The following is a 14,455-nucleotide window of genomic DNA, read 5'->3' as shown; positions in this document are numbered from 1 at the left end:
GGTATCAATACTCTTTCTGCAAATACTCTCTCTCTAAAGGCTTTAAAGTTATGAGGAAAATCTCAGATGAATGGCTGAAAGGTGATCCGACCAAACCAGTAATTAACCCTGCATCATTTTCTTCTTCTAGATTGAAAGCATTAATTATTAGCACCAAGCATACAGGTCTGTCTCCAGATGCCGAGAAGCTGATGATCAGAAATGGATGCTAGGATATGCTGGCATCTAGAATCTACTCCCCACGTGTGGGGAGGAATGGAATCCAGTCCCTCTGATCCACAAAACTCTCTGTAGACTTTGTTGCCTCCTTTCTGCACAATGAGAAAAAAATTAACAGAAAACATTCCCTTGAGGTATTTGTAATAGGTGAACTCTCTGGTCTTATTGGGCTCCCTAGTGGCTCAAATGGCAAAGAATCTGCCCGCAATGCAGGAGACTTGGGTTTGATCCCTGGGTTGGAATGATACCCTAGAAAAGGAAACAGCAATCCACTCCAGTATTCTTGCCTGAAAAATCCTATGGACAGAAGAGCCTGGTGGGCCACAGTTGTTGGGGTTGCAAAGAGTCGGACAAGACTGAGCAACCAACACTTTCACTTCACAGTTTTGGTCTTATTAGGAGGTGAAGAAAATAGGAAAGAAATCAAGAGCATGCATCTAAACAGGATTAAGTTATTATTATTCCTAATAACAATGAAAAGAACTAAAACCCACACCTGTTTAGCACTTCACCATTTATAAACACTTTCCATCCATTTTCTCATTTGACCCTCACAACAATCCTGTGAGATAAGATGGATATTTACTCTAGCTTTCAACTGTGAAAATTAAAAACACACAGAGAAGTAGATCAAGCAGTGTTAATAACCTGAATATCCATCTCCTGGATCTCACAATATGAACATCCTGCTGTACATGTACATTTTTTTTTTGCTTAAGTATTTTGGCAGATTATAAGCAACATGGGATTTAACCTTTTCACATGTAACAAAATTAATAATACTTCTCTAGTATCATTTCCCATCCAAATTTTACAATAGCCCCAGGTGTAAGATAAGCATTATTTCTCATTTGCAGATGCAACTTTTTTTGACATAACAAAATGAACCAACGGGCTTGAGAACACATAGATAATAAACAAGGAAACTGAGAACTCAGGTTTAGAATTCATGATTTCTTGGTCTCAATTCTTCTCACTTTGAAGCAAAGTTCCATAAAAATAGTCTCAATTGGAAGAAGACAGAAAAGCTACACAGACAGACCTCTGTGTATTATTTGAGCACAAGTGATCTTAAGATAATGTTAAGTGAATATGTGAGTTTATCTCAGCAATGTCTTATTTTTAGTGGCCTTTCTCATTCCCTGTAGTGCTGTGTTTACCCTCCCCCAACTCTCCCTTCATTGCCCCTAATTCAAACCTCAGTCAATACTACCTCTAATATTTGTTGTTGTTCAGTCATGTCCAACTCTTTGTGACCCCATGGACTGTAGCCTACCAGGCTCCTCTGTCCTTGCTGGGATTTCCCAGGCAAGAATACTGGAGTGGGTTGCCATTTCCTCCTCCAGGGAATCTTCCTGACCCAGAGATTGAACCCAAGTCTCCTTCATTGGCTGGCAGATTCTTTGGAGCTGAGCCAATATATTGGCTGTCTGAGTGCCCCATCAATACTTACCTGTCCCCATCCACAAGGTAAACACCATCTTGCAGCCAGCAAACATCTTAAGAGAGCCTGATAGACTCATCTCTCTGAGATGAGTTATTAGTCATCGTTACTGACACCACGAACCCCTCTGAGTATTCCTGAAACTATAGAGATGACATTATTTTGCCTTATGGAATCTAAACAAATTATTCCGATGTCATGATTCTTATAGCACCATGAGCATTAGCAATGTATTCCTGTTTAGCTTAAAAGTGTGTATTCAATTTACATAATTCCCCCATCTCTGCAGTAAAAGATTTCCTCTCCCATTTAAATGTTTTACCATCTTCCCCCACTTTCAGGCCCTTTCCCTCATCACAGGTATTACACATGTAATCAATGATAGACTCAACTTGCCATTCAAGATTCACCTCCAGTCCACAAATGTTTGCATTTTCTTCTTCTGGATTCCTGGCATCTTTTGACAAGACCTGCCAATGGTTACTGAAAATTTTCCAGATGGATGTGGATATGCTCCAAATCATAACATCAAAGGTATCTCTTGGCTCGACTCACTTGTTTAGTCTAAATGGATCAGACAAATACAAAAACATTATATAAATTTTAAGTGTCACCCAAGGAAAATAATGTAAGACATTCTAAGATAAAGAGAAATTCTGGTCATCATCAGGACACTCTGGAAATGTGATAAGACAAAGCCATGTCATGTTGCCAAGTCCCGGAGAACTAGGGAAGAGTTGGTTTGAACAGAACAGATCTGATTCCAGGCTCAAGATGCTTAGCCTGGAATTCAGGTTAGCTATCCCTAGTTCCATACAAAGCACATTACACAATAACAATAGTCGAAAACTTTATGTGTGATGGATCTCTTCTAGGATTGCCATGTATTGACATGCAACATATAAGAAAATTCTTTTAAAGAATATTCCTTCATACTAGAATATCAGATATGAAAAATAGCCCAGGAGGTCTTCCCTGTCCTCCCTGAAATCATGTTATAATTGTATCAGCCACAGTTCTTAATTACAAACAATAGAATCTACTTGGCATAATTAAAGGGGAAAAAAGAATTTATTAAAAGATATTTTAGCTCAAGTCAGGAGAAGGAGGAGACAACAGAGGACAAGATGGTTGGATGGCATCACTGACTCAATGGACATGAGTTTGAGCAAGCTCTGGGAGATGGTGAAGGACAGGGAAGCCTGGTATGCTTCAGTCCACGGGGCTGCAAAGAGTCAGACATGACTGAACAACTGAGCAACAATTTTAGTTCACAGATTCATTAAACTAGCTGTAAAAATAGATTAGAGTTGAAGCTTTCAGGAATAATGCCTAAAACTACACAGAACTGACCCAATGGAGAAATTGCCTGCTGTGTATAAATTCCTGGAACTTGATGACTGCTACTAAGATCAATGCCACTGGAATCTGTGACTAGGGGGAAAGCTAGATACCTTTGCAGCCACCTGTGCCAACAACTCTAAGCTCCATGCAGAGTTAGCTGCTGTCTCATATTATTCAGATCTGAACTGAAGTTTCATGCTCATGTCTGATTGGAGAGGCCAGGCCCTGTGTCCTAACTCTTATTAATCACTCACTATGTGTCACGTCTTCTTCTAAGCTCTTTATAAGAATTAAATCACTTAAGCCTCATGACAACCCTTGAAGGTTGGCTCAAGATTACTCCTTTTTATAGGAATAAGGGCTTGTAAGGCACATAAGGGCTTCCCTGGTGGCTCAGTGGTAAAGAGTCCACCTGCAATGCAGGAGATATAGGTTTGATCCCTGGGTCAGGAAGATCCCCTGAAGGGGGACACAACCCACTCCAGTATTCTTGCCTGAAGAATCCCATGGACAGAGGAGCCTGGTGGGCTACAGTTCATGGGGTCACAAAGAGTCAGACACGACTAAAGCCACTGAGCACACATGCACGAGGCATATAAAAATTATACAACCAGGCTAAAATCAGACTGTAAGAGGCAGAGCTGAGATTTGAACTCAGATAGTCTGACCCCGGAGCTCAAGATTTCTTAATGTTTTGTTTTGTGTTATATTCACATGCTTGCTTCGTAACTACAAGGAGGGAAATTTATGTCTTAAACGTGAACTCATTTACCCAAATCTAAAAATGCTGTTCAAAAGATGATGGGTAAATATGAATACGTCAGACACCTACTACAGATGTCTAAAATTGTAAGGCTGTTCTTTGTACATATTAGTGTCCCCTGAAATTTGTTCTCATGGTCATCACTAGACGCCCATGAATGTGGGTATGAATCTATGCTGTTTACTGTGTTTTACACCCTGTAATTGTCTTTAAAGACAGCAGCCTCAATTGCTTTCCACCCTGCGTACGTTGCTGCCCTTCCCATCAAAAGCTAGAGCACATTCTCCCAGCTCCTTAAACCTGGCTTTCTCTTGTGACCACCTTTAATCAACGGGATGCAGCAGAGTGAAAATATGCCTAGGTTTAGCAGCTGTGGCCGAGAAGGAAACGGCAAGCCACTGCAGTATTTTTGCCTGGAGAATCCTGTGGACTGAGGGGCCTGGTGGGCTGCTGTCTAGGGAATCACACAGAGTCGGACATGACTGAAGCGATTTAGCATGCATGCATGCATTGGAGAAGGAAACACAACCCACTCCAGTATTCTTGCCTGGAGAATCCCAGGGATGGAGGAGCCTGGTGGGCTGTCATCTATGGTGTCGCACAGAGTCAGACACGACTGAAGCGACTTAGCAGTAGCACCAGCAGGAGCAGCTGTGGCAGCTTCTGCTTTCTCCCTGGGGGAACAAGTTGCTATGTAAGAAACCCAACTACCCTCAGCCCACCGTGCAGTGAGAGGCCACATGGAGAAGAACCAAAGAGCTCACTCACAGACATGAACAGAGTACAGAGACGTGTGTTCCCTGAAGAATCATCCCAAGCCAGCCCCTAGTCATTCAGACAATCCCTTGGAAGCCCCAGACATCCTTACTCTGCTCTGTCCAAATTCCTGACCTGCAAATAAAATGGCTGTGGCCTTAAGCTTTTAATACCAGAATAGTTCGTTACATAACAATAGAAAACTAAGACACAAACTAACTAAATGCTCACCCAGGTATACATAAAATAAAATTTATTTATTTATTTTTGGTTGCACTGGGTCTTTGTTGCTGTGCTCAGGATTTCTCTAATTGCAGTGAGCAGGCACAACTCTTCATTGTGGAACATTGGCTTCTCTTTGCAGTGGCTTCTCTTATTATGGAACACAGGCTCTAGGTGAATGGGCTTCAGGAGTTGCAGCACACAGGCTCAGTAGTTGTGGCACATAGACTTTAGTTGCTCCTCGGCATGTGGACTCTTCCCAGCCAGGGATCGAATCTGTGTCCCCGGCATTTGGCAGGTGGATTCTTATCTACTCAACCACGAGGGAAGTCCCTAAAATAAAAATTTTGCATCTCACTAAATATTTTTCCATAGCAGTGGTCAGCAAACTTTTTCTTAAGGGCTTACATACTATTTTAAGCTTTGTAGGCCAAGAGGCAAAGCTGAAGCTATTATATAAGTGCTTATATAACTAGTTAAAATGTAAAAACCTTTCCTAGCTCAAGGGCCATGAAAACTCAGACAGCTCACCAGATTAGGCCCATGAGCAACAATTTGTGGATCCCTGCTCTGGAAACATCATTTTTTATGTTTGCTGTGTACTTCCTATAGGAATTTCCTGTAACTTACTTAATCAAGTCCCTGTTCTTAAGCATTTAGTTTGTCTGCATTTTTTCGCTATTTCAAAAATAATGCTTCAACAGATCTTGTGACTAATGCTTCAAAAAATCGTTGTCCATATTCATGGTTACTTCCTTAGAGTAAATCCCTCAAACTAGAATTGCTAGGTCAAAGAGTGTATTCATTATACCAAAATACCCTCTGAAACTACCATATCTATGTACAATCCTATCAGCAACATATAAGAGAGCTCTGCAGCAGTTCATGACTCTTTTTCCATTGGTGTTGGAGTGTGAGCAGAGTGCGTCTCTCTTCCTTAGTCAGGGGTGATCCCTTTCTCCTTGGCCTTTGTTGGAACACCCTAATTCAAGTTCAGACTCTCACTGAGTCCCTGCTCCTTGTTGTTTAGTCACTAAGTTGTGTCTGACTCTCTGCGACCCCGCCAGGCTCCTCTGTCCATGGGATTTCCCAGACAAGAGTACTGGAGTGGGTTGCCATTTCCTTCTCCAGTGATCTTCCCTACTCAGAGATTGAACTCAGGTCTCCTGCATCTCCTGCACTGGCAGGCAAACTCTTTACCACTCAGCCACCAGGGCAGCCTGAAGCCCTTCTCACAGATTCTCAAAAAAAAGTTTAGCCTTCCCAGGGCCCTGGGATAGCCCCCAGAAGAGGGCTGCCTGCAGAGGCCCCAGCCACTCCTTACACAAGCCCCCCACCGCACTTCCTCCCCCTCCCTCTCAGAAGGAGGTGGCTGACCCAGCTCAGCTCCCAGCCTAACAAACTGCCATCTGTGAGTGACTGCTCCTTTCTGCAGCTAGGCCAGTCTCTGTTTTTCTGTTCCCTGGCTTCCCCGAGCTCTCTCGGGGCACATATCCTTCTTCTCTCTATTCTCAGCCTACAGCGGCCCCCCAAGCAGAAAGGCAGGACAGAAGACATGCAAAGTACTGTTGATGTGGGGTCCAGAAAAGGCAGTCTCTTTGGGCAGACCCTGGGCAGGCCTGCAGGCTCTAATCTTTTAACCTGGCTGTCTAATAGAATCCAGGCTGCTGACACCCTTGTCCTCTAGTTATTTTTAAACCATAATAACTGGCATTACATCAAGGTCATGAAACACAGAAGTTTGGCAGAGCTGCTGCCTCTCCACTTCTCCTTTCTATCTCCTCTCCTAGCTGCTTGCTTCCTTCCTCCCTGCCTGGCCAGATCCTATACCTACCCCTGGAGGCTGTTTTCATGCTCCCCTCTACAGGAAGCTCAGCCTCACTTTCCTCCATTCATTCAGTTCCCTGGAACAGCAGGTCTTAGAGCATGTACATGACTTTCATCACCTTGTGTATTCAGGTTTGAATACTTGTCACTTCATAAATGTCAGTATTATCAATGCAACCTTCTAACTGAGGGTGTGGAACTTGATTTCACTTTGACCTATGGTCCTTAAAGCAACAGTAGTAGTGCTGGGCAAAAAACAAGGAGCTCACGAATTATGTTTATTAATTTTAGGACTCTACTCTGATAAATTCCAAACTGCTTTCTCCAAAAGTTCAGGGTACCATACATATTGTTGTTTGTTGTTGTTCAGTTGCTCAGTTATGCCCGACTTTTTGTGACCCCATGGACGGCACCACGCCAGGCCTCCCTGTCCTTCACCATCTCCCAGAGCTTGCTCAAATTCATGTCCATCAAGTTAGTGATGCCATCCAAACATCTCATCCTCTGTCATCCCCTTCTCCTCCTGCCTTCAATATTTCCCAGCATCAGGATTTTTTCCAATGAGTCAGTTCTTCGCATCAGGTGGCCAAAGTATTGGAGCTTCAGCATCAGTTCTTCCAGTTAATATTCAGGATTGATTTCCTTTAGGATGGACTAGTTGGATCTTCTTGCAGTCCAAGGGACTCTCAAGAGTCTTCTCCAACACCACAGTTCAAAAGCATCAATTCTTTGGTGCTCAGCCTCCTTTATGGTCCAACTCTCACATTCATACATGGCTACTGGAAAAACCACAGCTTTGACTAGAAAGACCTTTGTAGGTAATGTCTCTGTTTTTAATATGCTGTCTAGGTTTGTCATAGCTTTTCTTTCAAGGATCAAGTGTCTTTGAATTTCAAGATTGCAGTCACCATCTGCAGTGATTTTGGAGCCCAAGAAAATAAAGTCTGTCACTGTTTCCACTGTTTCCCCATCTATTTGCCATGAAGTAATGGAGCTGGATGCCATGATTTTCATTTTTTGAATGTTGAGTTTTAAGTCAGCTTTTTCACTCTCCTCTTTCACCTTCATCAAGAGGTTCTTTAGTTCCTCTTCACTTTCTGCCATAAGGGTGGTATCATCTGAGCATCTGAGGTTATTGATATTTCTCCCAGAAATCTTGATCCGTACTGAGCATTTCTCAATTAGATGCTAATTTTTGATAAGCCTGGAGTCAAAGGGGGATGATGGCGAAATGGGGACAGAATCAGATTAAGAAGCATAAGTCTGAGAAGTCTATCTAGTTCTCTCACTTATGGACATGTAAATTTGAGCCTCATCTATAAAGGAAGGAGAATAATAATACCTCCTATTTCTATAAAGCTTTTTCTGACACTGAAATAAAAGCACCTTTACTTATTCAATCTGCAGACAAAACTAAAAGATAATCATCATGGTCCCCATTTTACAGGTAAAAGGATGGAGACCTGAAAGTTAAGTAATTTGCCCAATGTCGAAAACCTAGCAAGTAGGAGTTTGAACCCAAGTCTCGTTGATGTAAAATTTTTTAAAAGGGGAAAAGGAGAGAAATATAAGTGTGAGTATGTTTTATCTTCCCAACAGTTGATAATTTTAGTGTTTGGCCTGAATGAGCTCATTTGAATTTGTATTTGCATTCATTTTTGAGAGAAGGAAAAAATAACAAAGAGAATAAAAATAGAGTACAGGCAGGAGATAAGGGAGTGAGAAAATAAGTGGGCATGCTGAGAGCTGGGAAATTAGTTCTGCCTAACAAATTTCATTCAATACCTTCGATGCACCAGGAACCTAGGCTTAGGCTGGACAAAAAATGATGAGAATGTGGTTTCTGTCTGTGAAAGTGACCGAAGAGAGTCACACAGAGAGGTTTGTGGTGGAGAGAGGAAGAGGTTAGTAGAGGGAGCAATTTTGCTTCCAAGTGAGGAGGAGGTAGGCCTTCCTGAGTGGCTCAGGGGTAAAGAAATCTGCCTGCATTGCAGGAGGCTTACAGGAGATGCAGGTTTGATCCCCGAGTCAGGAAGATCCTTTGGAGAAGGAAATGGCAACCCACTCCAGTATTTTTGCCTGGAACATCCCATGGACAGAAGAGCCTGGTGGGCTATAGAACATGGGATCACAAAAGAGTTGGACACAACTGAGTTACTAAACAGCTACAAGGAGGAGGTGAGCAAAGAAAATAAGGTTGGCAACAAAGGTAAGGCTAGATCTTGGAGGTCCAGTAGATAGCAGAGAATTTTAAACAGGAAAGCAATACATTCAGATATAAAGTTTTTACTGTGTTGCTTGTTTACTCATTCATTTATTTACTCACTCACTTAGAATACTTGCACACAGGCATGGGGGGGCTGTGTATATGAATGGACTCAAAAATAGTTTTTTGCACAGACCCTGATCCCTTCCCACCACCCTCACCATTGTGACGGTCCTGGCCACCATCACCCCTCTGCTGTATGATTGCAATCACCTGCTAACATCTATCCTTGGCCTCTCATAATCTAGTTACAAAATAGATGCCTTTCAAATGTAAGTCAGAGCACGACAGTCCTTGGCTCAAAACTCTCCACTGCCCCCTTCACCACTCAGAATAAAACTCAAACTTTGGACAGTGACCTTCAAGGCCCATATAATCTGCTACCCTCTCCTCCACCTTCCCCACTGGTATGCCTCTGATCTCATTTCCTACTACTCTCTCTCTCGCTGTCCTGCTCCAGCAACACAGATCTCCTTGATCTTCAAATGCTCCAAGGATCGCTCTGCCTGGGGTGTCTGTACACCCTCATACCACTCCAGGATGGCTCTTCTCCTTCACAGATCTGCACAGGTCACTCCCTCACCTTCTGGGCTTTGCTGCAGTCTTACCAGCTCAGACGAGCCTTTCCTTCCTTCCATACTTAAAATTGCAACAGGCCCTGTGTTTCCCTGAACTCCCCCATGTGGCTTCTCTGCTTTATTTTTGGCTATTTAACTTATTATCATCTGAGATACATATATTTTTATGCTATTTTTGGTGTGCCCTCACCCCATCCCTGGGCTTTCCCAGTGGTAAAGAATCCACCTACCAATGCAGAAGTTTTGGGTTCAGTCCCTATGTCAGGAAGATCCCCTGGAGGGGGAAATGGCAACCCACTCCAGTATTCTTGTTGGGGAAATCCCAGAGACAGAGGAGGTTGGTGGGCTACAGTTCATGGGGTCACAAAGAATCAGATATGACTGAGTGACTGAGCAGGCACACACGCATCCCCTCCTGCTCTGCCCTTGAAGTAAATATAGGACATGGAGCTTTTGCCTGTTTTGTTCAATGTATCCCTAATACCTCAAATATGCTTGACAAGTAGTATGTGTTGAAAATGATATTTATGTAATGATTGAAGGAGGCAGAATTCTCTTGTCCCTCTAGATCCATTTTTCTTCCTTTTATCTGTGCAATGGCCACTTAGTTAGCATCTACATTTCCAGCCTCCTTTGCAGATAAATGTGGTCATGTTCTCACTAACAGACTTTGAGCAGTAGTTGTACCCTCATCCCAAGAAACAGACTAGGAAAACCATGCAGGACTCAAGGAGCACATATGCTCATACACCACTTCAGGTGTGACCAGGGCAAGTAAATAGATGAAGAAAAACCTCCTTGTAGTGGAAGCTAGGAGACAAGAAGAACAAAGATTAACTATCCTTATTTTCCCCCACTGATTTGAAGTGCCATATTTATCTACAATATATTATTAATACCCATCTATTCTCAGATTTCTAGACTTTCTTAGTTTTTCCATTCATTTATCTTCATATTCATGAACCAGTGCTAAACTGTTTTATTATCTGCTATGACCAAGGGTTCCATGCCCTTCACTACATTTTTTACCCCAAAGATTCCTAATCATTCTTACATAAGGAATGCATTGTAAAAACACTGGTGGTGGTGGTGGTTAGCAGCTCAGTCGTGTTCAATTCTTTGTGACCCCATGGGCTGTAATTCACCAAGCTCCTCTGTCCATGGGATTTCCCAGGCAAGAATACTGGAGTGGGTTGCCATTTCCTCCTCAAGGGGATCTTCCTGACCCAGGGATTGAACCCACAGCTCTTGCATCTCCTGCAGAAGGATTCTTCACTACTAGTGCCACCTGGGAAGCCTCTGTAGAAACATTACTTGGGCAGTAATTTGGAGTTGGATTGGAGGAAGACAAGATTGAGACTGTTTCATTAATTTTAGATGAGGATGAGAATGACAGCTGCAGGGTAAGAAATTATCCTACCCTCCCTCTACCCTTCACCCCCAACATAATTTCTGCCAATGCCCCCCTACTCCCACCCCAGATTATGATATTAAAATTCACTTCCTATGAAGAGGCCAAGACAGATTCAAGAGATATTCAGAGATTCAAATGCCTTAGTAACTTATTGGATAGTGGTGAAGAGTGAGACAAGAATGATTCTTAGATTTCTGGCCCGAGCAACTACATGAATATTTGTCATTCCTGGATCACACAGGCTGGGAAACAGATTTGGGGAATAAATATAATGAACAGAATTTGAGGATTTGTGGGTTATCTAGAAGGAAATCTCCAGTAGGCATACAGTCAAGTTCTGGACTTGGGAGTTGGACCTGCCGGTTCACTCTTGATAATGGGGCATCAGTTGAAGCTGCCAGAAAAGATCATTAGAGAAGGCCTCCAGCATTGTAGTGACTCACTGAGCTCTGAGTCACTGGTAGCATTATCCAGCTAGCTCTAGTTCTGCTGTCCTAGTGGTCAGGAGCCTAGAACTTCACCAGGAAAAAAAAAAGTGGAAAACAATACTGTTAGAGAGAAAAACTAAACGGGATCATGAAGGCATCCTTCCTATGTTGGGAAGGAAACTGGTCCACAGATGACTAAATGATGAAATGGGTTGCATCATTTACTCTGAAGCAGTGCACAACATAGAATCTAAACTCAATTTTGTTGGCAAATCAATTGGAAACCTTGACTCTGCCATGAAAAGCTTAAACTTAATTCTTGTTCATATCAGGTCCTTATTTTTCCAAGGCTCCCAAGGTTGTCTCACCTTTCTTATTGATTTATTCTTCATGAAATCTGATTGAAGTCTTGAAAAGAAACTTTATTCTTGAGTCATTTCATAATGAATGATCTTGGAATCACTCTGGCTAAAACTAATGAGAATTTTATCAAGTACTGCTACAGGAAATCACCAATTATTCCAAAGCTCTAGGCTCCCAAATTTTCATGTATACAATATTATAACCTTGTATACCTTCAATTATACAAGGTTATATGTTTTCCTTCCCTTCTTTTGGAGGGAAGGGATATTGTCCTATTTAGGTCTAGCACAGTAACTGGCAAGTGGAAAATTACTCCATAAAAGTTTATTGAATTTTGTCAAAGGCTTTTTCTGCATCTCTTGAGATAATCATATGGTTTTTATCTTTCAATTTGTTAATGTGGTGTATTACATTGATTGATTTGCATATATTAAAGAATCCTTGCATTCCTGGGATAAAGCCCACTTGGTCATGATGTATGATCTTATTAATATGTTGTTGGGTTCTGTTTGCTAGAATTTTGTTAAGGATTTTTGCATCTAGGTTCATCAGTGATATTGGCCATTCATGATAAAAACTCTCCAGAAGGCAGGAATAGAAGGAACATACCTCAACATAATAAAAGCTATATATGACAAACTCACAGAAAGCATTACCCTCAATGGTGAAAAATTGAAAGCATTTCCCCTAAAATCAGGAACAAGACAAGGGTGCCCACTCTCACCACTACTATTCAACATAGTTTCAGAAGTTTTGGCCTCAGCAATCAGAGCAGAAAAAGAAGTAAAAGGAATCCAGATAGGAAAAGAAGAAGTGAAACTCTCACTGTTTGTGGATGACATGATCCTCTACATAGAAAACCCTAAAGACTCTACCAGAAAATTACTAGAGCTAATCAATGGATATAGTAAAGTTGCAGGATATAAAATTAACACAGAGAAATCCCTTGCATTCCTATACACTAACAAAGAGAAAACAGAAAGAGAAATTAAGGAAGCAATACCATTCACCATTGCAACAAAAAGAATAAAATACTTAGGAGTACATCTACCTAAAGAAACAAAAGACCTACACATAGAAAACTATAAAACACTGATGAAAGAAATCAAAGAGGACACAAATAGATGGAGAAATATACCGTGTTCATGGATTGGAAGAATCAATATTGTGAAAATGAGTGTACTACCCAAAGCAACCTATAGATTCAATGCAATCCCTCTCAAGCTACCAACGGTGTTCTTCACAGAACTAGAACAAATAATTTCACAATTTGTATGAAAATACAAAAAACCTCGAATAGCCAAAGCAATCTTGAGAAAGAAGAATGGAACTGGAAGAATCAACCTGCCTGACTTCAGGCTCTACTACAAAGCCACAGTTATCAAGACAGTATGGTACTGGCACAAAGATAGAAATAGAGATCATGGAACAAAATAGAAAGCCCAGAGATAAATCCACATACCTATAGACATCTTATCTTCGACAAAGAATATACAATGAATATATTTTGTGTGTGTGTGTGTGTGTATATATATATATATATATATATATATACACAAGAATACACAATGGAAAAAAGAGAACCTCTTTAACAAGTGGTGCTGGGAAAATTGGTCAACCACTTGTAAAAGAATGAAACTAGAACACTTTCTAACACCATACACAAACATAAACTCAAAATGGATTAAAGATCTAAATGTAAGACCAGAAACTATAAAACTCCTAGAGGAGAACATAGGCAAAACACTCTCCAACATAAATCACAGCAAGATCCTCTATGACCCACCTCCCAGAATATTGGAAATAAAAGCAAAAATAAACAAATGGGACCTAATGAAACTTAAAAGCTTTTGCACTACAAAGGAAACTATAAGCAAGGTGAAAAGACAGCCTTCAGAATGGGAGAAAATAATAGCAAATGAAGAAACAGACAAAGGATTAATCTCACAAATATACAAGCAACTCCTGCAGCTCAACTCCAAAAAAATAAATGACCCAATCAAAAAATGAGCCAAAGATCTAAACAGACATTTCTCCAAAGAAGACATACAGATGGCTAACAAACACATCAAAAGATGCTCAACATCACTCATTATCAGAGAAATGGAAGTCAAAACCTCAATGAGGTACCATTACATGTCAGTCAGAATGGCTGCTATCCAAAAGTCTACAGGCAATAAATGCTGGAGAGGGTGTGGAGAAAATGGAACCCTCTTACACTGTTGGTGGGAATGCAAACTAGTAGAGCCACTATGGAGAACACTGTGGAGATTCCTTAAAAAACTGGAAATAGAACTGCCATATGATCCAGCAGTCCCACTCCTGGGCATACACACTGAGGAAACCAGATCTGAAAGAGACACCTGTACCCCAGTGTTCATCACAGCACTGTTTATAATAGCCAGGACATGGAAGAAACCTAGATGCCCATCAGCAGACGAATGGATAAGAAAGCTGTGGTACATATACACAATGGAATATTACTCAGCCATTAAAAAGAATACATTTGAATCAGTTCTAACAAGATGGATAAAACTGGAGCCCATTATACAGAGTGAAGTAAGCCAGAAAGATAAATGCCAATACACTATGTTAACGCATATATATGGAATTTAGAAAGATGGTAACGATAACCCTATATGCAAGACAGAAAAAGAGACACAGATGTACAGAACAGACCTTTGGGCTCTATGGGAGAAGGCGAGGGTGGGATGATCTGAGAGAACAGCATCGAAACATGTATATTATCAAGGGTGAAACGGATCACCAGTCCAGGTTGGATGCATGAGACAAGTGTTCAGGGCTGATGCACTGGGAAGACCCAGAGGGAT

The sequence above is a fragment of the Cervus elaphus genome, chromosome 14 (assembly GCF_910594005.1).
Source record: "Cervus elaphus chromosome 14, mCerEla1.1, whole genome shotgun sequence".
NCBI lineage: Eukaryota > Metazoa > Chordata > Mammalia > Artiodactyla > Cervidae > Cervus > Cervus elaphus.
This window is presented reverse-complemented; position numbering follows the sequence as displayed.